The sequence below is a fragment of the Mauremys reevesii genome, linkage group 10 (genome assembly GCF_016161935.1).
Source record: "Mauremys reevesii isolate NIE-2019 linkage group 10, ASM1616193v1, whole genome shotgun sequence".
Classification (NCBI taxonomy): domain Eukaryota; kingdom Metazoa; phylum Chordata; order Testudines; family Geoemydidae; genus Mauremys; species Mauremys reevesii.
In genome coordinates, this window is record NC_052632.1 from 3,586,447 (window position 1) to 3,609,389 (window position 22,943).

At 41.3% G+C, this 22,943-nt stretch overlaps 1 protein-coding gene across 6 annotated transcripts in view; it reads right to left on the reverse strand.

Annotated features, from left to right (window-relative positions):
• GLCE (glucuronic acid epimerase) overlaps positions 1-22,943 on the reverse strand; it is a 108,956-nt gene that overhangs the window by 81,743 nt on the left and 4,270 nt on the right. The gene's annotated exons all lie outside the window — the stretch shown is intronic.

A 22,943-nucleotide genomic window follows, 5' to 3' on the forward strand; every position in this document is an offset into this window, starting at 1 on the left:
ACATAGCTACACCAGTATAGTCCCTCTAGCACAGATATGCCCTTATAAATATCAATTTAAGGCCCATGCTGGAAGCACTCCACCCGACAAGGTTTTGTGAGAGCAGAATTGAAAGCTCAAGCCGTAAAGAACAGATTGAAATTTGAAATTTGGTTTAACAGACAATTTTAAATGTCAGATAAGGCTTCTATTAGCGAGTCAAGCATGTGGGAAAACTAGTTAATCGTTGTTTAGTGGACTGCATTCCCACTGAGAGTCAAATGACCTCACATCTGAGCAAGATGGCACTTATTAAATTACCATTTCAGCACCTAGAAATGTCTTTTGCAGGTTTTTGTGGTAAAAAATGCATGATACCTTATTAACTCTGTCTATTGGCTCACACAGTACAAATTCAGTCGTCTTTTAAAGAAAGGATGAGCTACTGCTGAATTGTTTTATTCATCATGAAGACTAATAATGCATTTAAAATGTTAGTTTGTAGTTGAGTCAGCTGAAGTGACTGGACTAAAATAAGTTACTTAGTTTCCACAGTAATGCAAATCACTGCATTTTTTAACATGTGGGGAAGTCAGCTGAGAAATATAGTTAATATATGTTACTACTGAACAGCCACACACTTCTTAAGGGCTCAAGTCAACATCCATTAAATTTCAGACTTTAAACAAGTTAGCTTGGGACTTGAACATTTACACTTTTCCGGAAAAGCGTATGTCCTTTAGAAAGCATGTGGAGACAGCAAGCAAGTGCTAAGTTAGCCTGCTAGTATAATTGCCTTCCACTGCCTTCTATCTGAGAAATGGAGAAGAAGGATAGTCTAATGGTGCGGTATATTCATACTGGATATATACTGCAGCTATGTACGAAAATCCACATGGCTAGAATGTAGGACATCAACTTCACCCTTCTGCTTTTAAAAACACCATAATTGATGCTTAAGACTACAGCCACCTGAAGTTAATTATTGATCTACAATTACCCTTTACAACAGACACAACAATATGGACCACTTGCACAGCAGACTGTTTCAAAACACATTTGAAGATTGAAGATAAAACTAGGGAAGGAGGCTGCTCACTATTGTAAAGAGTCTCCCACCACTCGTGAACAAGCACAATTCACTCAGAGTTCAAAGGGTACCTGCCTCACTTTCAGTGAATAGACAGACCACCTAATAAAAAGAAACACCCAAAAAAGTCAGCTGAACTTCAGGAACTACACCTTTACCCCGAGATAACGCTGTCCTCGGGAGCCAAAAAAAATCTTACTGCATTATAGGTGAAACATCGTTATATCGAACTTGCTTTGATCCGCCAGAGTGGGCAGTCCCTCCCCCCCACACACACACACCCTGGAGCGCTGCTTTACCACATTATATCCGAATTCGTGTTATATCGGGTCTCCTTATATCAGGGTACAGGTGTACTGCAATTCCCAAATATGCTGCAAGAGATTCCTGAAATGGATTATCTCATGAATTGAAGCACAGTATTCTCAGAGAACCATCTCAAAAGCCATGCCAGAAAAAGTCTGTTTTCTTATCTAAATAACCTCCGCAGAAAAAACAAAGATGTTAGACAACAAGACCTAAGCCCCCTACCTGCCAGAGACAGGGGAACCTCAGTGTGAGCTAGTATAACAAAGCTCCTCAGCCTGCTAATGGGAGGAACTAAAACCACTTGTGAGCGCTGGTACAACACATTCCAGCCTGGGTAGAAAAACAATTTGCCCTCACTCTTAGCTATATTTCACTCCTCTGCTGGATGAAATATAATAGCTCATCTGTGTCAGAGGCCCTATAATGCTCATAGCTCTCATGTAAGGTATGGGGTTTTGGAACAGAAAAGTCTTATTCTACTCCTGCAGCCACCATGAAGTTCCACATGAACACCTGTTAAATCCCATGTTGTCTGATTTGTTAAGTATAGCACTTAGATGCCAATGTTCCAGAACTAAAGGTAACCTTAAAAAAAAAAAGGGGGGAGGGGTACCAGTTACTGCAATTTGGATTCAAGAACTTGGAGAGTCCAATAAGAGGCAAATAATTGATTAAAAAAAGCTGAAAGGTTTGTAAACACAAGTGTTTAAAAGTGATTTACAAATCCAAGCTTAATCCTACACTGAGACTATCAAATTTGTTCATTTCCTGACAAGGGCCATACTAAACTGGCCCCATTCCTATAACAAGGGGAGCAATAACTGAAGTTCTTCAGGAGTATTACAATATGAATTCCCTTTAGTTATTGATCTGTGGAAATCCTTTTTTTTTTTTAAATCTAGTTCTGGAGCAGATATGCTATGAACACACTGAAAATGATGTAAATACTTTAAAAATGCTATGCCATGAAACAGCTAAAGCATTCCATATTCAGATATAAAATTCTGCAGCTGCCAAAGGTTTTGGAAGCATTACACAGCAGGAAAGATTTTCTGCTCTAAAACACATTAAAGAAAAATATTTAGGTACTTAAATCTGTAAGCTTTTGGATAGTAAGTACTTTCTACTTATTCTAGATCTCCCTCACAAAAGTGCAATGTGGTTAGCATGTCTACTTTTTTCATTTTGATGCACCAATTTTCGGTTATAAAAATGTGACCTACTTTACATGACTACGTAGGATTCAGGTACATGGAGGCATTAGATTGTGTTTTAATCGTTATGCCAACAGGAAGTGCTCCATGTCAAGTTGGAATTTCGCTGCTAGTTATAAAAGCAGCACCAAAACGCCAATAAAAGCTAGGAGCCATCCTGGCAATCCACTATGGACACGTATACTACTTAATCCATTAAGCATAGTGTTCAGTTATGCAGTAATTGGAGCTCCACACTTCAAAAACCAGATGTTCAAATTCTCAAGAACAAGCACTACATTTAAATTAACCTAGAAACAAGAACTAAGTGTTTACACAATACAAGTTCTCACACCTTTGCAGAGTACTGAAATATAAATTAATTTCCCAGACCTGTGAAGAATTTTCTAAATTTAAACCTTAATAGGTTTTAAAGCTTTCCCACAAGTTAGTTGAGACACACTAAAAACATGACCACCTGAGATACAGCTCCATATAACACAAAATCCATGTTTAAAGGTGTACTAGACACCTACTAACCAGCAACCTACATCAGAGGGCAATCAAGAGGTGGGTCTGACCGGGAAGGTGAAGTGGTAATGAAAGTAGTCCAGCCTCTCACTGGGACCTCCAGCTGCTGTAGAAGATGACTGAATTCTCACCAGAGTGCTGTTTCCAGATCTAATCCTGAGAATCCTTCTGGAATCAGCTTGTGGCTAATAAGCATTTGATAAAGTTAGAAGCCCCTTCGGCAAGTTGCTGAAAGAGACCCCTCCTCTTGATTGGTGGGCTGACCTCTGCTCCTGTAGTCTTCCCCAAACCTCCATTTTTGGGGTCCAATCTCACCTCCTAGAAATCTGAGATTTTCCAAACAGAGTAAAACTGACATGATTTGCCAGTTTTGCCACAGCCCTCCGAGTTCTGAACTGCAGCAATGAAACTCACCAGAGCCTTGACAGTTTCGCTTTGATGCTTAATAAGGATGTGAGCAGCAACACTGGAGAGGGCTATGGAGTCAAAAGGAGCACCATCAGTTTACTTTCCGCTCACATTCAGAGGGCCAGCAATTTTTCTTTTAAATTAAGGCTTCAATCCACAGAACCTTATATTAAGACTTGCACTCACCAGGGGCTAGTGGATTTTTCAATCCTTTCATGCACACAATAAGATTCACATGAAAAAAATGCTAAACAGCACAAGATTGAAGTTTACGACTCCTACAGTCCAGGTTTGGTCTATACTGGGAGCTTACCCCAAAGCCATCTATCCATGAGGTAGCAACACCAGCACAAACAGGCAAAGCCACTAAGCTCCACAGTTGCAAGCAAGTAGTACTCACCGTCATTAGCCGTTTGGGTGAGTACAGTACAGCAGAGGTTGGAAAAAGGGCAAAACCCCCTGTGTAGACAAAGCTTATTCTCTGCTCTTCCACTGACTTTCTGGTTCTCCATTTCCATCATTGTTAAAACAAACTATACACTATTAACCTACCTCAAAAGGTTTAGAGGTTTGTAAGTCTCCAAGACCCATGAAAGAAAGGAACAACAGAACTAGAAGAATTGCAAGGAACAGAAAAGTGCTAGACTGTATACCATGTAACTTTTGGTACTTGCTAGCAGCCACTGGCACCATGGCAAATCCCAGTAGAAAAGTACATGGGGAGACTGAAGATCATATCTCCAAACTTACAGTCAGCACTGTATGCAAACAGAGAAATACACTTTATATTTTTTTAAACTGCAACCTTATTCTGCCCCTTACAGCAGACTAAGGGATCTCACAGAAACCATGACCTTCATTGCTGTAAAAGTTGTGCGACACAGTTTACTTTGTTGCTATCTGTAAAGCAGAACTTACCAAAGACTGAAAACTATACTTTTCCCTTGCTGTTGTCAAAGATACCCTGATGTAATTTGTTGACATTTATCATTAAGGAGAGAGACTTCTGAAAGCCTTACAAAGGAATAAAGCTTCTTAGGATTTAGAAAAGCCTACATTAACCAGCAGGGATGGCAAGAATGGATTAGTCCTACAGATTGAGACATTACAGTGAAACACAAAGTTCTGAAATAACTAAGCAAAGATGATGTATTGAGTGACCTTCAGCACTGGTAACAAACTGTCCTCAAATATTTATTTACCAAGTACAGAATATGAGAGTTAGGTTGACTGTAATAAGTTATTTCAGCATAAGCTTTCGTGGGCTACAGCTCACATTCTATGCATCCGAAGAAGTGAGCTGTAGCCCACGAAAGCTTATGCTGAAATAAAGTTGTTAGTCCCTACGGTGCCACAAGTACTCCTGTTCTTTTTGCAGATACAGACTAAACACGGCTGCTACTCTGAAACCTGTAATAAGTTAGTCACTCAAATGTTAGCTGCATTTTTCTTTTGACTACACTAGGTCAGACATGCTTTTTTAAAAATAAATTTATTCATTTGCTACATACACAATACAAGAACAGATGCACCATGAAATTCTTTAGCTTTCTGGGAAGCTCTTTTCCACATCTATTAATAACATCTTTTCTACCTCTGCAGACAATTACACAACTGTCCATATTTTCTAATAAATCTCATGATGCTTTGAGTAAGCAGAGGATAGAATATTTGCAGAAACAGCAAGATGATGTGATACAAGTTCCATTTAAATTTATAAGCTCTGATCAAAATTCTCCAATTCAGTTTTTTTCCTGGGTTTGCGGCATTGAAATTTCAATGCATCTAGCGTATCTGAACCTCCACCTCAAAATTAATGCACCCCTTGTGGCAAAGTAAGAACACATAATGAAAACAAGGTAGAAACACTAACATTTTGGAACAGGAGCATTTGGTGTTTGTGAGAAAAGTCTGAAAGCTACATTTAAATTATCTGCAGAACGGTTGCTTCAAGGCCATGTTGAATTGGCTTAATATATATTTGTAACATGGGAATGCATACCTATTTATACAAGCAATCAGAGCACCTGTAAAACCATGACCAATGATCTAATCCAAGACGCACTGAAGTCAAAGGAAATCTTTCCATTAATGGTAGTTCAGTGCCTAAAGCCCAATTTTTCAAGAGAGCTCAGCTGCCATTTTGGTACTCAAAAGAAGTGACCGGCACCCAGCTGCTTCCCAATGGGAACTGCTTTGTGCTGAGCACATGACAATCTGACTGCTCCCATTTACGCAGCCAAATGAAACAGAGCTTTTTGAAAAGTCTGACCCTAAGTGTGGGGGAGCTGCACAACACCATACTGTCTCCTAACAAGACAAAAAACATGCTTCTACCCACCCTGGCATCAGAGGCCTTCAAGCCTTGTTCTCCCCTCAAAGTAATGTTTACTATAGAGACCCCCTTAATTTGCTTTTGCTATATCCCATCCCTTGTATCCACAGACTATTTTGCCTACTCTACACTTAAAATTCGCTGCTATAGCTATTCAGACAAGAAAGTGTTTTTGCTGGAACAGCTTATACTGGTTCCCAAGCAAAATAAGCTATACAGACAAAAGTACTTTTAAGCCAGTATACTGCATCTACACTAGTGCTTTTGCCAGCATAGAAAGTCCAAAACCACACACCTCTAACCAACAGTTAGGCCAGCAAAAGTTTTAGTACAGATCTGACTGAAGTCTTTTAGAGTAAGTACCGTGACTTCATGCCAGTGTGTACGGTACCTATATTGCATACGAATTCTAAAGCAGTCCATTATCCTATTCTTGTACTTTTCACAATTTCAGAGGTGAAATAAAGAAAAAGATTAAAGCTGTCCCAAATTCTGCCTGGAATTTAATTTAAGTTGTAGAATTGGTATAAGCACACAATTCCAATTCCCGAGTTTTCTGATCACAACTATTAGTTAAATTTTAGAAGTATATCACTTAAACGACCTGCAAGAACTGGTGTTATAACTTATCTGATTTTTAAAATCATCACTTTGTCCCAATTATCTTTTAAAGCAGCCACGTTATAGAAATTAGTTCTCACCATTCTAAAGGTGTGTAAAGTTCAGTTTACATGGGTCTATGTTTAGATTGATATATTTTCCTTCACTTTATTCACTTCTTTACAAGCTTTTGCAAAGCTCAATCTAAAATCCATTGTCCTGGCAAAACCCTTTGCTGTACTCAACAACTGAACTTCTAATCTGCCTACAGATTCTTAACATGAAATTCAGTTTTCAAATATAACTGTTACATTATAGTGTCTTATAAAGATTATTTTAGATTGACAAAAGAAGCTGGAACCTGAACAGCAAGCGATTCCTCCGTTGCACTTTACTTCCACCCACACATCCCCTTTTGGATATTCTAGCACAGAAATTGTACCAATTGATGTTATACTGGCACTGCCATTCAGCTGAGGAAAACTTGCAAATAAAGCATATCAACCGCAAAAAGCAACCGTCACTTGGATAGTAGCTTTTTTTAAGCCTGTGCTTCTGGCCTTGAGTTGACAGATTTCTTTAATACTCAGAGAAGCTATCTAAGAAAGTAGACAGGATCCCTGAACTGGCCTTGCTCAACTGCTGAAGCACTGGGGTAGGCTGCGGGTCTACTGTTAAGCCAAACAAGGCTGGAGACTCCTTTGAAATGTTCCCATAATACAGGGCTTTTTGGAGCTGTGCTCCGGCTCGCTCCAGGCAAAAACCTGCAGCTCCACTGCTCTGGACCTGCTCCACGCTCTGCTCCAAAGCCCTGCCCATAAAGACCCCATCCTTGCCAGAAGAAGAGAGAGAGGGGAGGAAAGAGACTTCTAGAGAGCTGCTGAGAAAGTACCTGGCTTTGGGGTCTCTGCATGTACACCAGCTGTGCCTGTAGAGGGTACCTATAGGATACCACATGAAAGGTGGGAAAGTACCTTTTGCTTGCCTCCAAGCCTTTAAAAAGGTGGGTGAAACAGCAGCTCCACGTCTGATGCAGCAGTAGATTCTCATGAGAGGGACCTTGATATTTTCTGACAAGATGGTTCTGCATTTTAGCGTACGCAGCCATTTAAGACATGCAGAGAAACCTCTAACCCAGTAAAAAAGCACATTCTCTAAATCACCATAGTTTTTAAACAGAAAATTAGATAAAGAAATAAGACTAATGGCTTTCCAACAAAATTCACTGAAAGAACACTGTCCAAACTCAAATACCCAACATATTCTACTATTTAAACCTAATAGCATCTTACGAGCATATAAAATGGTGTCTTAGGGAAAGAGTCAATTGCCTGTACTGTATGTTAATTTTATGAGCAAAAGGTAGGCTAAATGTGACACCTGAGTTTTAAAGTCATAGAGATATAAAATTAAGTTTTTAAAGCCAACGTAGAAATTAAACAGACCTTCAGACTGACTCTCCCTGCAGTTTTATAACATGTAAATTAAGATGCTTACACACTCCCTCGTACAATACTTACTGTTCTTATACATGAGCAAATCAAGTTTATTTGAGCTCCAGGGATCTGAACAGAGGCTGTGCGCCCAATTCATCAGCACTATATTTTGATTAATACTGTTCTCCACATCTTTGCACTCATTTCACCTTGGGCAGTGCAGGGCAATGGGGAAATTAGGTTTTACATATTCAGACATGTCAAAGTATATAAATGTACTACAGTTTAGTAAATGCCAGTGTGCAGGTCTCAGGTTTGTAGCTTTCCATTCCATACAAAGAATGCACCCTTATAATCCACAGTCAACTCCAGAACTATCTCAAGCCCTCCCATTTCACCAGTTTTCAAACCACATTAACAAGATACAAGAAGGTGAAGCGGTGAATGGCAACTCTTTTAGGAGAGGCCACTGGTGACATGGTCACAATGCCAATCAGATATTAGAAGAAAGTTTGCCAAAAGCCCCAGGGTATCTCTACACTGCAATCAGGAGGTCTGACTACAGCACATGTAGTTCACTTGAGCTAGCTAGCTAAAAATAGCAGTGATGCCATGACATCAAGGGCTAGGCAGGGTCCCACCTCCTGACTGCAGGGGATATGCCTTTCCCTACTGTGGAGACAGGACTCAACCTACCTGCTTTTTGCAGTTTCCCCACTGCAAGCCAATTTGCACTTCCACTGAACTTAATGAGAGTTTCGGCATTGACGTCAATGGAATGAGGATTAGTCTAGAAAGTTTTGAATTGAATCAACTAAAATAAGTGATAGGATTGGTATGTAAACGTTTCTACTGTGACAATAAGGGTGGGATTGCTGGTATATATTGCTAGTTTATTTTTAAGTATTTTCTCATAAAGTAGGTTTCAGAGTAGCAGTCATGTTAGTCTGTATCCGCAAAAAGAACAGGAGTACTTGTGGCATCTTAGAGACTAACACATTTATTTGAGCATAAGCTTTCGTGGGTTACAGCCCACTTCATCGGATGCATAGAGTGGAACACACAGACAGAAGATATTTATATTTACAGAGAACATGAAAAAGTGGAAGTACCCATACCAACTGTAAGAGTCCAATCAACTGAGATGAGCTATCATCAGCAGGAGGAAAAAAAACCTTTGAAGTGATAATCGAGATGACCCATAGAAGGTGTGAGGAGAACTTAACATGGGGAAATAGATTCAATTAGATCCAACCATTCCCAGTCTGTTTAAACCTAAGTTAATTGTATCTAATTTGCATATTAATTAGAGTTCAGCAGTTCCTCTTTGGAGTCTGTTTTTGAAGTTTTTTTGTTGCAAAATTGCCACCTTCAAGTCTGCCACTGAGTGGTTAGAGAGGTTGAAGTGTTCTCCCACTGGTTTTTGAATGTTATGATTCCTGATGTCAGATTTGTGTCCATTTATTCTTTTGCGTAGAGACTGCCCAGTTTGGCCAATGTACATGGCAGAGGGGCATTGCTGGCACATGATGGCATATATCACTGTCATAAACAGTTAGTTAAGGGTTAAGGTTTTTTTCTACCTGTAAAGGGTTAACAAGCAGTACCTGTGAACACCTGACCAGAGGACCAATCAGGGACAAGAGATTTTCAAATCTCTGTGGAGGGAAGTTTTTTTTTCTGTTCTTTGTGTTAGAGAGTCTCTCTTTGGATCTAAGAGAGGCCAGACATGTCTCCAAGTTCTCCTGGAGTAGTTCCTACTATCCAATAGTGAGTATTAATTAGAAAGGCGGATTAGTCTTATCATTTGATTTCTACATTTGCAATTGTGTGTTTTGCTATAGAATTTCTTTAATTCTGTACTGTTATTGCTTTTACTGAGAAAGAAAGGAGGGGGGATTCTCTCCAGAGATTGATAAGTTTAGACCCTGTGTATTGTTCCATCTTGGTATTACAGAGACAGTTACTTTCTTTTTATTCTTTGATAAATCTTTTCTGTTAAGGACTTGGTTGATCTTTCCTTGGGTGAATTCTCAGGGAAAGGGGAGGAGGGAGGAGGAAGGCATCCCTCTGTAGTTGAATCCCAGTATCTCTCCTAGGAGAAGGGAGGGGAGAGGAAGCAGGGGAGAATGGTTTACTTCTCCTAGATGTAAGAACTCCATGGATTTGGGGCTCTTGGGATCCCCAAGGATTTTGGGGAAGGACTGTGTCCCAATACACGTACATTATTGGGTGGTGGCAGCTTTTACCAGATCTAAACTAGGATTTTAGTTTAGAGGAGTCCATGCAGGTCCCCATTTTGGAACCCAACAGCTCTAAGTTGGGGTGAGACCTATGACATGTGCAGGTGAACGAGCCCGATGGTGTGGCTGATGTGATTAGGTCCTATGATGGTGTCACTTGAATAGATATGTGGACAGAGCTGGCATCGGGCTTTGTTGCAAGGATAGGTTCCTGGGTTAGTGTTTATGTTGTATGGTGTGCGGTTGCTGGTGAGTATTTGCTTCAGGTTGGGAGGCTGTCTGTAAGCGAGGACTGGCCTGTCTCCCAAGATCTGTGAGAGTGAGGGATCATCTTTCAGGAAAGGTTGTAGATCTTTGATGATGTGCTGGAGAGGTTTTAGTTGGGGGCTGAAGGTGACGGCTAGTGGTGTTCTGTTATTTTCTTTGTTGGGCCTGTCTTGTAGTAGGTGACTTCTGGGTACTCTTCCAGCTCTGTTGATGTTTTTTCACTTCAGCAGGTAGGTACTGTAGTTTTAAGAATGCTTGATAGAAATCTTGTAGGTGTTTATCTCCGAGGGATTGGAGCAAATGTGGTTGTATCTTAAGGTACATCTTCACTACCCGCCATATCGGCGGGTAGCAATCGATTTCTCGGGGATCGATATATCGCGTCTCATCTAGACGCGATATATCGATCCCCGAACACGCTCCTGTCGACTCCGTAACTCCATCAACCCGAACGGCGGTAGCGGAGTCGACATGGAGAGCCTCAGACATCGATCCCGCACTGTGAGGACAGTAGGTAATTCGATATAAGATACTTCGACTTCAGCTACGTTATTCACGTAGCTGAAGTTGCGTATCTTATATCGATTTTCCCCCGTAGTGTAGACCTGCCCTTAGAGCTTGGCTCTAGACAATGGACCGTGTGGAGTGTCCTGGATGGAAGCTGGAGGCATGTAGGTAAGTATAGCGGTCAGTGGGTTTCCGGTATAGGGTGGTATTTATATGACCATCGCTTATTAGCACAGTAGTGTCTAGGAAATGGACTGCTTGCGTGGACTGGTCTAAGCTGAGGTTGATGGTGGGATGGAAATTGTTAAAATCATGGTGGAATTCCTCGGGGGCTTCTTTTCCATGGGTCCAGATGATGAAGATGTCATCAATGTAGCACAAGTAGAGTAGGAGTGTTAGGGGACGAGAGCTAAGGAAGCATTGTTCTAAGTCAGCCATAAAGATATTGGCATACTGTGGGGCCATACGGGTACCCATAGCAGTGCCGCTGACTTGAAGGCATATATTGTCCCCAAATGTGAAACAGTTGTGGGTGAGACAAAGTCACAAAGTAGTAGTCCACCCCTAGTGGAAATAGTCTTTAGCTTTTGGGCAATCATACATTAACCTAAACACTTCTGGCTCAAACAAAAGAACTCTTAATTTTATGAAACTAGGGAGGGAAAGGTAACATTTGATCCAGAAAAGCCAGAAGAAACACCTGACTGACAGTACAATGGAACCTCAAAGATAACCGGTCAACCAGACACCTAGTACATCCAGAAGTAACCAATCAGGCAGCAGCAGAGACCAAAAAAAGCAAATACTGTACTGCACCTGTATTGCATCTTAAAGGTAGGCACATCTGGGCTGCTTGTCCCCACCACTCACCCCCACCCACGGGGCAGCCACTTACAGCAAGACACTGGGGCTGTCAGCCCAAGGCAGCTGGAGGCAGCCAGAAGCAGCCAGCAGAGCAGGAGCAGCTCTTGGGTCTGCACCACTTTCAACCCTCCTCCTCCATCCTGGTCGAGAGGGGGACAGGTTGTTTTTACTACCGCCCCTCTCCCGTAGGAGGGGGACACACTGTTTTCTCATACACACACAAACCTCTCTGCCTGGAGGAGGACAAGCTTGCAAACTCATGCTGGGGCAGACTAGGGAGCTCAGCTGCTGCTGAAGCCCAGCCCGGAGCGTCAGCTGCTGCATCTGGAGTCCAAACTGTCCTATGTTCAGAGCTACAAACGTTTCAGAGTTACAGACAACCTCCATTCCTGAGGTGTCCATAACTCTGAGGTTCTATTATATACACTTTTCTTAGGACTTCAAAAGAAATCCATTGCACAGAAATAAACTGTATTTCCCTGAGATTTCATTGTCCACTTGGGTTCAAAGAGCATCTGTTGCAGTCAGCCTTACATTATGCCTCATTATGGAATGCATGTTAGTAATACAAAAGATTTTCTTCAGGGTATGTGACTTGACATTTTAACAATTGTTGTGCTAATATTTTACTTCAAAGCCAAATTTACCCATAACACAAGTGAATTTCAAGATGTCACAGAAATTGCCTGCTTTCATAATGCCGTGAAAATGACCTGACAAATTCTCTCCTCAATAGGCTCTTACAGAAAAAGTTATTTCCTTCTGAGGTTGGGGGTTTATTAGATTATGAAAAACTATCTTCAGACAAACCTGTGAGGTACAGACAAGTTTTCAACATTAAGCAACTAAGTCTGCAGGATTCTGTGCTACTTTTCTCTGTTTCTAATATCAGAAGGCATGTGTGTACATCTGTACCAAGGTCTAATTAAACCAAATCTGCATACAATTTCAGATTGCATGGCTAATTCTCAAAAATCAAATCTGAGAATTGTATGTAGTAGAAAATGGTTATGAACGCTTCATTTGAATGGCAACTAACACGAAATGTCTTACCTTAATCCTAGTGAGGTATAGAACCAAGGTATTCCATTTATTTAATCAAGTGTGTTGAGACAGAAGATAGCTATCTACTATAGCACCCAACTTATTGGTATTTACATTCAATTTTTATTTTAATATAGTAGTTTATGGGCTGAAGCTTTTTTTTTTTTTTTAACAGAGTGAATATACTGCTCTTAAAAGGTGCCAGATTTAGAGCCCTGAAGGCTTCATCCACAGAACAGGTACACAGAAGTGTAGTGACAATTCAAGTACTCCCCATATGGCCTCCACTATAAATCTTAATTATGACTAGACTGCCTGATTTTAGATTACACTAAACTCTAACCCCCCAAAAAATATAGCTGAGTAAATTAAATTTGTAACCAACATATCATATTTAATCAAGCAGCCTATAAGTCAGATTTTAATCACCAGTGACACCAGCCAAGTTGTCAACTCTCAAATCAAGAAATACCAGCTCATTTTTAACTCTAATGGCGCTAGCAGTGCCGGCACAATTCAGAAGATCTGCTCATAAGGTGGTGTACTCAAGATAAAGACAGTAATTAAAACCTCATTTTCTCATTTCCTCTGAAATTAACAATGAGCATTCTTTTAGAGAATCTAGTTACCATGGTTTTCGTCTCCATGACACTTCCAATATTTCAACTGGCATTCAACAGTTATTAAAAATCTAGCCTAAAAATTATGCGAAGTTAATTCTGAAGAAATATTTTATAGTGAATGAATAATCTATTACAAAAGGTATATCATGCCATAACTTTGCATAGCATTTTACACAGATTAACATATACCCAATACCTTCCTCCTCCCAAAAATCACATTTAAATATAGGACATGAAAATAGAGAAGTCAAGGTGATTGGGGAAAAAAAGGACAAGGCTTAAAGTAAAGAGTGAGCCATTATGTAAAGTGCCAGTTACATATTTTAATATTTTTACACAAAGAGTGCAAGGTGAGAGAAGTAAACAGTACAGGAGGGGACATCGGAGTGAAAATAAAGACCAAAGAAAGCAGATTTTGGAGAAAGGAGGACACTTGGTGGATGGGAAAACAGACATCATTCCAAGTACAGAAAGCAGTTTGCAAATAGGCAAAGACAAGAGGAGAAAAGTAATGAGAGTGAGTAGTGTGCAAGAGAGAGATGGAGCAGGGAATGAGATTCCATGTAAGCAGAAGTTATGCAACATCTAAAATGAGCATGGGACGTTTGAACTGTTGGTGGAAAGAGACCAGGAGCCAGTCAAGTGAGTTGAGAAAGGGGGATGACATGAAGATGAAGCCAAATTCTGCTCGATTCAGAAATTAGATCTATTGTGTGACTTCACAGAAGTAAATGGAGTTACTCTAGACTTACAGCTGTGTAAACAGTATCTATCAAGTGCTGTCAATTTCCCAGGAAAACACAGTTTAGGACAGGGCACTGGTAAATATTAGCTTTAACCAGAGATCCCCAAAGTGTGGGGCATGCCCCCCTAGGGGGGCATGGAGGAACATTCTGGGGCGGGCACAGCAGGGGAAGGGCCCAGGCCAGCCCTCCCTAACCCCATCTCTGCTCAGGTCCCACCTCCCCCAGCCACATCCCCAGCTCCTGGCCCCATGTGTGGCCCTGTCCCCAGCCTCAGCACGGCCCCACATCAGCCCCCAGCCTCGGCTGCTGGCCATGACTCTGTTCCTAGTCTGGGGCCACAGCTGGGGGAAAGACCGGGAGTGGAGCTGAACCTGGCCCCGGGCCCAAATGCTGGCCCCCACCGCAGCCCAGCTGTGGCTCCTGCCCCAGCCTTGGCCCTCTTACCCCATCTGCATCAGCCCCCATCTCTGCATGCTTCTGGCTGCTTAATGCTGCAAGCCAACAACCCTGCATTACTGGTGTTTTCATATAGCTGAATGTTTTTATTTCATCTTGTTTACACTATTCAAAACTGAAGTGTCACAACACGTATAACTTCCTTGAGAAAATACTGAACCAAAATGTATACAGACATTCCAATATTCAATTTTATTACATATTAGTATTATGCCAACTGCAGTTTTACTTTATTTGTACAAACTTTAATTAATCTACAGATCCACTGTCTTATGTAACCACACTTTGAATATGCAACTAAAACTAAGTAATGTGATGTGAGCTAGTATTAAGGGGGCATTTTAACTTCCCTGATATCTACTGAAAGACTAATACAGCAAAACATAATATGTCCTTCAAGTTCTTAGCATGTATAGGGGACAACTTTCTGATTCAGATAACTGAGGAAACAATTAGGGGGTCCATCCATTTTGGATCTGGTGTTGACCAACAGGAATGGAATTAGTTACAAATGCAAAGGTGGTCAGGACCTTGGGAGGAAGTGATCATGAGATGGATGAATTTCAAGATCCTAGGAAAGGAAGACATGAGAACAGCAAAACAAGGACACTGGACTTCAGAAAGGCAGATTTCAACCAACCCAGAAATAGTAGGCAAAGTCCCATGGAAAGACCAATTAGGAAGAAAAGGAGTGGAAGGGGCTGGCAGTTCCTAAAATGATGTAATACCTGATGCTCAATATCAAGTTATTCCGATGCAGAGGAAAGGTAAGAGTCATAGGAGGCCAATGTGGCCACACACAGAGCTTTTTAGCTATCTAAATACCAAAAAGGATACATATAGGAAATGGAAGGCGGGGCATGTCACCAAGGACGTATACATGGAAATAGCGCAAGTATGCAGGGACAAAAATCAGGAAAGTTAAGGCTTGAGTTATAGCTGGCAACAAATGTTAGAGACAACAAGAAGGGGTTCTACAAATACGTCAGACAAAAAAAGAGAGATCGAGGATAAGGTAATAAAAAAAAGGGTAATAACTGGAGATATACCAATCTCCTAGAACTGGAAGGGACCTTGAAAGGTCATCAAGTCCAGCCCCCTGCCTTCAATAGCAGGACCAATTTTTGCCCCAGATCCCTAAGTGATCTCCTCAAGGATTGAACTCACAACCCTGGGTTTAGCAGGCCAATGCTCAAACCACTGAGCTATCCCTCCCCCCATAGGATGGTGGGTCCACTGCTCAGTGGAGAAGGTGAGCTAAGTAACAGAAAATGCTAGGAAGGCAGAGCTGCTCAATGTCAACTTCGCTTCAGTCTTCACACAAAAAACATGTGACCAGATGACTAGCAAAGTTACCATAGACAATAAAGGGGAAGTGAGACAGATCGGTATAAGTAAAAGATCTTCTGACTAATTTGAATGAATTCAAGTCAGCAGGGCCTGATGCTATTTACCCAGGGTGCTGACGGAATTAGCTGAAGAAATCTCAGAGCCCCTGACAATAATATTTACAAACTCATGGATGACAGGAGATGGGCTAGGTAGTGCCCATCTTTAAAAAGGGGGAAAAGGAGGAACTGGGGAACTATAGACCAGTCAGCCTGACCTCGATAGCTACTAGAGCAATGTATAAAACATTCAATTTGTGATTACCTGGAACTTGGAAAATGAAGGAGTTATTGCTAGCAGCCAGCATGGATTTACTAGGAACAAATAATGCCAAATCAACTTGATTTCCTTCTTTGACAAAAACTACGAGGAGTCCGGTAGCACCTTAAAGATTAACAGATTTATTGGGGATAAGCTTTCGTGGGTAAAAAACTCACTTCTTCAGATTTGCCCCAATAAATCTGTTAGTCTTTAAGGTGCCACCGGACTCCTTGCTGTTTTTGTGGATACAGACTAACACAGCTACCCCTCTGATTCCTTGACAAGGTAACATACCTGAACTTTAGCAAGGCTCTTGACATAGTCCCATATGACATTCTCATAAGTAAGGTGGAGAAATGCAGGCTTAGTGGAACTACTGTTAAGTGACTACATAATTGTTAAACAGCCATAAACAAAGAGTAACTATTAATGGAATCAAGTATCAGAGGGGTAGCCGTGTTAGTCTGGATCTGTAAAAGCAGCAAAGAATCTTGCATCCGACGAAGTGGGAATTCACCCACGAAAGCTCATACTCCACAATGTCTGTTAGTCTATAAGGTGCCACAGGATTCTTTGCTGCTTTTATTAATGGAATGATGTCAGGTTGGAAGAAGGTCTCAAGTGAGGTTCCACAGGAATCTATTCTGAGTCCAGTCTTATTTAACATCTTTATTCCTACATCCAGGTAATTAATAGAGAGCATACTGATCAAATGTGGAGATGACATAAAGCTAGGGGGATTCGTTAACACTTTAGAGGATAGAGCTAAAATTCAGAGGGATCTTGATAAATTGGAGAACTGGGCTACAGACAACAAAATGAAATTCAAAGATGTAAGGTGCTACACTTAAGGAAGAAAAACCAAATTTACAAATACAGAATGGGAGAATTGGCTTGACAGCATCACTGCTGAGAAGTATCTGGGAGCTGTGGTAGATCACAACCTCAACATGAGTCAACAACATGATGCTGGTGCAAAAAGGAAATGCAATTTTGGGATGCATTAACAGAGGCATAGCATGCAGGTCATGGGAAGTGATACTACTGCTTTACTCTATGTTGGTTAGTCATCAGCTGGAGTACTGTGTCCAATTTTGGTCACCAGTTTATAGAAAGGATGTAGAGAAACTGGAAAGGATCCAGAGGCAAGCAACAAAGACTATCAAAGGGATAGAACGCAAGCTTCATGTGCAAAGACTGAAAGAATGGGTCTGTTTAGTTTGGAAAATAGGAGATGGGGGGGGAGGGGAAACATGATAGAGATCTTCAAATACTTGAAAGGCTGCCATAAAAAGACGGAGAAAAGTTGTTCTCTTTTGCTACAGTGGGCAGGACAAGAGGCAATGTGTTCAAACTACAGCACAGCAGATTTAAATTAAATCTCAGAAAAAACTTCCTAACTGTAAGAACAGCAGGACAGTGGAACAGACTGCCTAAGGAAGACACAGAAGCTTCTTCATTGGAGGTTTTCAGAAAGAGGCTGGGTAGCCATCTAGCTTGGGTGAGTTCAATCCTTGAGGGGGCCATCTATGGATTTGGGACAAAAATCTGTCTGGGGATTGGCCCTGCTTTGAGCACGGGGTTGGACTAGATGACCTCCTGAAGTCCCTTCCAACCCTGGTGTTCTAAATCCTGCATATTGGTGGGGGTTAGATTAGATGATGCTTGCTTACCCTTCTAGCCCTATGGTTCTACGAAACAGTTTTTCAAATAGAAAATGCCTTCAACTGGGCCTAGCCAGCTTTCCCCATAGCAGTAAAAGCCATTATTTTACCTGGTAAAAACCACCCTGCCATCCCTGTATCTATCCTCTGAACTTTGTTTAGGTGCATAAAATCTTTAGTGTAATAATTTTGCTAATTTGTAATATAGTGAAAGATAAGTCAAAACAGTACAGAACATCTCTGTACACATTCACTCTGCCCAAGCAAAATATCAGATTTCCCTCACTTGAGAGTCTGCTGAAATGGTCAATCTGTTCTGAAGGCCTTTGGCAGTAAAAATATTAAATGCTTTAGAATGCCAGTAAGACTTGAATACCACCCTAGCCATGTTAGGCTGTATCAACAAAAAGAATGAGGCGTACTTGTGGTGCCACAAGTACTCCTCATTCTTTTTACATTATTTTATGTAATTCATCAAGCTTTAAAAAAAAAAAACAAATGGTAAAGTAACCATTTTGAGAAATCCCATAGTTGCATAAGAAATCTACCTTTTAATCTTATGGCTCAATCAATTGTTTGGAGAAAGACCCACTTAAATTAACCTTACTGAAGCTCAGCTTTTCATGTCACTGTTACCAGTGAGGGAACAGAAAGTCTCCCAAAACAGCGAGACGCTATTAGGCAAAGAAAGCCACAAAATAATGATATGTATGTAGGCTAAAGACAGTGCTCTGATTATTACCACCACCTATTTATATTACAGCGGTACCCTGACATGTCAGTCAAGATAAATGCCCCATTATGTGGAGGGTTGTATAAATTTAGAATAATGTCCCTTATTTTATTTTTCAGGTCTAAAAATCAGTACCGCAAACTAGTTAGTGTAATTCTATAATAAAGACAGGAAATGCTGGTGACTAGATCATCTCCAAAAGAATTCCTTTTCCAGTTGAGGTAGCACTTTAAAAAAAAACCAGCATTATATTATAGACTCATAGACTTTAAGGTCAGAAGGGACCATTATGATCATCTAGTCTGACCTCCTGCACAATGCAGGCCACAGAATCTTCCAGAACCATCCACTTCTATAACAAACCCCTAACCTATGTCCGAGTTATTGAAGTCCTCAAATTGTGGGTTTGAAGACCTCAAGCTGCAGAGAATCCTCCAGCAAGTGACCCGTGCCCCATGCTGCAGAGAAAGGCGAAAAACCTCCAGGGCCTCTGCCAATCTGCCCTGGAGGAAAATTCCTTCCCGACCCCAAATATGGCGACCAGTTAAACCCTGAGCATGTGGGCAAGACTCACTAGCCAGCACCCAGGAAAGAATTCTCTGTAGTAACTCAGACCCCAACTCATCTAACATCCCATCACAGACCACTGGGCATACTTACCTGCTGATAATCAAAGATCAATTGCCAAATTAATTGCCAAAATTAGGCTATCCCATAATACCATCCCCTCCATAAACTTATCAAGCTTAGTCTTAAAGCCAGATATGTCTTTTGCCCCCACTACTCCCCTTGGAAGGCTGTTCCAGAATTTCACTCCTCTAATGGTTAGAAACCTTTGTCTAATTTCAAGTCTAAACTTCCTAGTGTCCAGTTTATATCCATTTATTCTTGTGTCCACATTGGTACTAAGCTTAAATAATTCCTCTCCCTCACTGATATTAAACCCTCTGATATATTTATAAAGAGCAATCATAACCCCCCTCAACCTTCTTTTGGTTAGGCTAAACAAGCCAAGCTCTTTGAGTCTCCTTTCATAAGACAGGTTTTCCATTCCTTGGATCATCCTAGTAGCCCATCTCTGAACCTGTTCCAGTTTGAATTCACCCTTCTTAAACATGGGAGACCAGAACTGCACACAGTATTCTAGATGAGGTTGTCAAAGAATCTGTCAGACAGTAAAAAGAGCTCAGGACACTTGCTTTGCAGAAAATTACTGCCAAATGCTGCCAGACCCAGCTTTTCTTCTGTCTGGGCCACTGGCCAGACACTAATATTTTAGGCACCTGCTAATTTTTAGCAGTATCATATATTGCATAATACCACCAATGCAGCCTTCCCACGACTATCTGAGGATGCTTTACTGAACTTTATCTCATGCTTTAACATTTTGCTATTGTTTCCATACTGAAGGTAATGTTTTCACCCCTCAGCCATGAGGCCGAGAAGTGCCTACTAAGACAAAGGAGATATGGTGGTTCACAGTCCATCACTTCAAAGGCGAATGCCCATATTTCCTTTCCCAATATGAATGTTTTCACTTTACTTTTAAGTTGCTTCTCATATTTGAGAACATGATGGCAGAAACCATCACATACTGGGTACAAAAAACGGCATTTAAAAAAATTTTAGTAAGTGTCACGCTGGTTAAACTCACTGAACTAGTCTGGCATGTCACTAGAATCACTGTCTTGAGCCAACAAGTTGTAACAGCCAATACATGTCTTCAGAAGCATCTTCAGAATCATATTACAGTGTGCAAGTTTTGACAATACTGTATGCATATTTTAAATCTGTAAAACAGTTTAAGTTGCAACTTGTCAAGTTGCTCCCTCCCCCATCCCTACAACTGAACAGGATTCAGTTACCTTCATAAGGAGCAATTGTTGTAGAATTACACTTCAACTTAATACAGACATTTATATATTACCACCACTGTGGCATCTGATAACTTTACAAATTCACTGAAGTGAAAACAAGGACGCTAGACAGACATCAACTGAAATATTTGACCCAGAAAAAGTTTGTTAATAGTGCCAAAGAATATATTTGCAGGGCAAGATACTTTTACAGAACGTGCTTTGATAGTGTCATTTCACTTGTTACAACTCGCCAAATTCAGAAGTGCATAGCGTCCTTACAGTCTTTCCTGTTTAGCTAGTGCTGACTGAAGATTTATTAATAAAACTGGGAATCCCTACATCTACAGGCTGTATTGTTCAAGTTCATACGATCTTTAAAAAGGCTACTCCCAAATCTGATTCTGCTGGCCTTGGTTTGCAAAACTTCCATCAAAGTCAGCAAGTGTTGTTTAGGAGGGCTGCAGGATTGGGTTCATGTATACATAATTCTTCAAGCTATTTGCAGGGCATGGAGTGTTTGCTTAAGCCAACATTAAGATTTTGCAGTATTATTTAAATTCATGCATGATGCTACCAAGGGAAAAAAACCAATCTTATTTGTGTATATACACACGCAACTGCGCAACTGTTATTAACAGACCTTCCCCTTACTAGATTCTTACTGCTAATTGTATACACAAATGCATTTTTCCATAAATAAATTTCATGCAAAATCCTCATGAAAAGGGTTATTTTCATATTGCATTTTTGAAGGGACACATGCTATGCAGAAAAAAAAATGTAGGTGTAACCCCCATGCCTGCTTGGTGTGGTTCCATCCCTCTCTAGTGGCACCTAGACCATCTAGAGCTTGGTGAGTCTACTACAGCCATGGCTAAGAGCCAAACAGCTTTTAGCTCATGCGGTAGAGACTCATACATCTAGTTCCAGAAGGTCCCAGGTTCAGTCCTGCACGCTGATGACAGGGGTCTGTTCATATTACACAGGAAGGCATTGTAGTTCTGATTATCTAACCTTAAATTTGCCTACACAAGACCTTCCAATTGCTAGGGTGCTGAACCAGTGGCTTGAATTGTTTTAATTTGCCCTCCCACAGAAAACTATGTTTTGATCATGTATTCATTACTTTTTTTGCTATATCCTCTCCACACTGTTCAATGGTCACTATCTGAATGCACAATAAGGTGCCCACGCAGACTTTGACCAATTGAATGAAATTCAAACTTAAGAGGCTAGATATTCTAGCAGTAACATCTCTAGCATAAAAATGCTTAGCTACTGATTATTAATGTATCCATAACATACCAAAGCTTCAGTTTATGAGATCTACTACATGCTAATAGGGTACTGACAATACTTTACATAAACATCAGATACAAGTAGACCTGTTCAATAGCTCGAGTGCGGCTTAGGATAGAACACCAGGAGGAAGATGTCCTGGTTGATGCGAAACTGGGAGACAGCGTTCAGGAGGAAAGCTAGATGAGACCTGAGTGAACTTTTTCCTTATAGAACACAATGTAAGGGAGCTCTGACGGTAAGGCCTTGAGCTCGGACACCCTCCTCCTGGCTGAGGTTATCGCTACCAGAAACACCACCTTGTACGACAGGAAGAGCAGGAAACAAGTCGCCAGCCATTCAAAGGGTGGATCCATCAATTTGGAAAGGACTAGATTGAGTCCCAGGTCAGGGCCAGCTGCCGGCTGTGCAGATATAGCCTGTCGAGACCTTTCAGGACCACAGGATTGGCAAAGACCAACCGTCCCTCAGTGCCCAGATGGAAGGCGGAAATGGCTGCCAAGTGAACCCTTACTGACGACATGGACAACCCTGCTGCTTGAAATGGAGAAGATAGTCCAGGATAAGTGGTATGGGGCGAGCTTCAGGGACGAGTGATACTGCGCCAACCAAACTGAAAACCTCTTCCACTTGGCAAAGTAGATAGCCCTGGTGCAGGATTTCCTACTGCCAAGGAGGACTTGTCCGAGTCAGAGCAGGAGAGCTCCATCAGGTTTAGTCATGGAGCTTCCACGCCGTGAGGTGCAGCAACTCGAGGTTTGGTTGCTGGAGACAGCCATGATCCTGAGTTATTAAGTCTGGGAGGAGCGGTAAGGTGACTGGGGCTTCCACGGACATTTCCAAGATTGATATGTACCAGAATTGGCTGGGCCAGGCTGGAGCTATCAATATCACTGAAGCTTGATCCCTCTGTATCTTGAGCACCTTGTGAACAAGAAGGATAGATGGAAACGCATATAGAAGATGGCCTCCCCATGGGAGGAGGCACGTGTCCGCAATGGAGCCTGGGCTGTGATTCAGGAAGGAGCAAAACTGCTGGCACTTCCTGTTGCATCACGCCCTTACCCTTCAGCTCCTGAGGAACCTCTTCCACTGCCCCCAGCAATA